The sequence below is a fragment of the Neltuma alba genome, unplaced genomic scaffold, assembly GCF_004799145.2.
Source record: "Neltuma alba isolate B1F8T4 unplaced genomic scaffold, ASM479914v2 tig00002484_pilon, whole genome shotgun sequence".
NCBI lineage: Eukaryota > Viridiplantae > Streptophyta > Magnoliopsida > Fabales > Fabaceae > Neltuma > Neltuma alba.
This window is the reverse complement of record NW_021632877.1, coordinates 41,590-44,698: the sequence shown is the minus strand read 5'-3', so window position 1 is coordinate 44,698 and position 3,109 is coordinate 41,590. Positions and strand designations below refer to the sequence as shown.

Genomic DNA, 3,109 nt, shown 5'->3' with positions numbered 1-3,109 from the left:
GTCCTCATTATAAATCTACTAGAATAATTAAAACTAAAATCAGATTTACACCTACATATTCAATTTTCCTTTTTGATTACAATGAGACATTCCAGTTTCAGCAACATTTGAAAATTCCTAATTAGGCCTCTCAGCCTAATTAGAAATTCGTTAAAAGTATAAGTCTTGATTAGAATTTCATTATTTCAGATAGATTTAATTGGAATTTTCCTTTTGTTATTTGTCATCACCTTAAAAACAAGTTCAACATAGTTATGGAACTATAGAAGCCTGATTGATAGCCCAAGAGCTTCATTTTGGTTGATACATACACCTTTGATTCTCACTGCAACATCCAAACACGCTCAATGCATGAGGACACGTGGGCGATGCATGTTCAGCCACACCTCCTAATATCTTTCTTCTTTCACTGTCTTTCTTCACAGCACACCTGGCCTCCCCTCTCTGCCCCACCACTCCGTCATCTGTGTTTCTTAATTCTTATAGATTCCACGTGACAAATCTACGAGCAACACTGATCTGACATCATCTTCTTTAGGCACAGTTCTATGAAAAAAAGCAGCCAATGACAACTAGAAAACGTGTTGTTTTCCACTCATACAGACTCATTGAAAATGATTGCGTTTGAAATTCAGTGAGTACGCCTGACTCTGACTGAACCCAGCAGGAGAAGATGTCGCTTAAGTGTGCTTTGTCACTCCCTTCAATCAAATCCATCGAGGAAAAATTAATTCAGCAAAAAACCCTATCACTGAGTGGACCCATCGCTATTGCTGGTAATAATGAGATTCCATTTCAATGGTTATGGCAAATGTAGACCACTCCGAGCAAAAACTCAAGCGTCGGTTTCATATCCCCCTTTACTACTTCGTTCTAGGTTCACGCTTTCGTGCTGGCCCTGGCATCAACAGATAACATTTCTGAACGATCCTTGATAATTTACTTATTCCAGGTTTGCTGCTTGAATGACCTCAAGGATTTACGCTTTTTTATTTTGAGATTCTCATGATGAACTTTTAATAGTTAAACTCCTGTGTATTTGGGTTCAAATTCATTCTCTGAGAAAGATTCTCAAGGGATATATGCTGATGCATATACTCTCACTGCCCATCTTTACTTGCGAAATTTACCAACTTCGCGTCGTTGCCTCATTTAGAACCGATTTTCAGTATAAAGTGCCCAATTCTGGGCGCCAATAGACGCCACTCTGTTATTTTCTCTGTTTGTTTTGCTTTGCTGAGTTGTCAAGCTTTTGGTGGATATCAGATTTAATATACTCCGTTATGTCTTCAGTATACACCTATACAAGTTCTTCTACTGGTGATTGTTATTTGAATATGATCTTAAATAGAGATGACTCGTAAACTTAATCACTGAAGGTTTCTGCAACTCCCAACACATTTGAACTGGTTCTTTTGCAGCAATGGTGAATCCAGTGGCAGCAGCAGTGGTGGTGGGTCTGATAGGGTTGACTTATAAGGCCCTAAGGCCGCCTCGCCCTAAAGTCTGCGGCTCGCCGGGAGGTCCCCGATCACATCACCGAGGGTGAAACTCAGTGACGGCAGACATGTGGCCTATCGGGAGGTAGGAGTTCCCAAGGAAGAGGCTAGGTACAAGATCATTGTGGTTCACGGATTTGCCTCGTCCAAAGACTTGAACTTGCCTGTATCCCAAGTATGAACTCATGTTGTATTATAGCCAAACGACACTTTCATAATCACATTCTGAGAAGGGAACTGATAGATAAAGCTTGCTGATACAGGAACTCATAGATGAACTAGGCATATATTTCCTGTTCTACGATCGAGCAGGATATGGAGAGAGCGATCCAGACCCATCTCGTACAGCGAAGAGTGAGCGTATGACATTCAAGAGCTGGCTGACAAATTGCAAATAGGGGCTAAATTTTACGTCCTGGGCTTCTCAATGGGAGGCTACATTGTTTGGGGTTGCCTCAGATACATACCTCATAGGCATGATGACACTATTCCAGACTCTTGCACACTTAATTGCTTTCATGGACAAAATCAAAACTGAAGTTTAAGGTTGTGAATGAATGATCTGAATTTGGTTGGCAGGTTGTCAGGAGCATCGCTGGTGGTTCCATTTGTAAGCCACTGGTGGCCTTCTTTTCCTTAGGATTTACTGAGAGAAGCCTTCAAGAGGTTACCTCATAGAGACCGGTGGACATTTAGGGTAGCTCATCACGCCCCTTGGTTGTTACATTGGTGGATGTCCCAAAAACTGTTCCCTTCATTGAGTTTCCTGTCTGGGAATATGTCTGTCTACAATCCTGACGATCTGGACTTGTTAAACAGTGTTATGAGTCCCACATTGGGGAATCTCACAAGTGTTGTGGGGTTTATAAGTTCAAGGGGCTCTCCCTCCCAATAGGCTAGTCTTTTGGGATTGGGCTCTCCCTTTGGACTTATGCTCATCACATTGGTGCTTTCATTGAGAGTTGGCCAACCAGAAAGGGCTACCTGTGGAGGGTTCTGACCGGTAAGAAGACCGAGTGAAGTGCCGTAGAGTGGAGCCGCCGGGGACGTCAGCTCTTGAGAGGGGTGCTCTGTTATGAGTCCCACATTGGGGAATCTCACAAGTGTTGTGGGGTTTATAAGTTCAAGGGGCTCTCCCTCCCAATAGGCTAGTCTTTTGGGATTGGGCTCTCCCTTTGGGCTTATGCTCATCACATTTCTGTTATGAGTCCCACATTGGGGAATCTCACAAGTGTTGTGGGGTTTATAAGTTCAAGGGGCTCTCCTCCCAATAGGCTAGTCTTTTGGGATTGGGCTCTCCCTTTAGGCTTATACTCATCACATTGGTGCTTTCGTTGAGAGTCGGCCAACTAGAAAGGGCTACCTGCGGAGGGTTCTAACCGGTAAGAAGACCGAGTGAAGTGCCGTAGAGTGGAGCCGCCGGGGACGTCGGCTCTCGAGAGGGGTGCTCTGTTATGAGTCCCACATTGGAGAATCTCACAAGTATTGTGGGGTTTATAAGTTCAAGGGGCTCTCCCTCCCAATAGGCTAGTCTTTTGGGATTGGGCTCTCCCTTTGGGCTTATGCTTCACAAACAGCTTGTCAAAACAACCTAGTATTGGTGAGGTAGG

General features: G+C 43.8%; 1 pseudogene; it reads left to right on the top strand.

The window, feature by feature from the left end:
- The first annotated feature begins 1,423 nt into the window (after positions 1–1,423).
- Positions 1,424–2,499, top strand: LOC114729699 (uncharacterized; annotated as a pseudogene).
- The last annotated feature ends 610 nt before the right edge of the window (positions 2,500–3,109 follow it).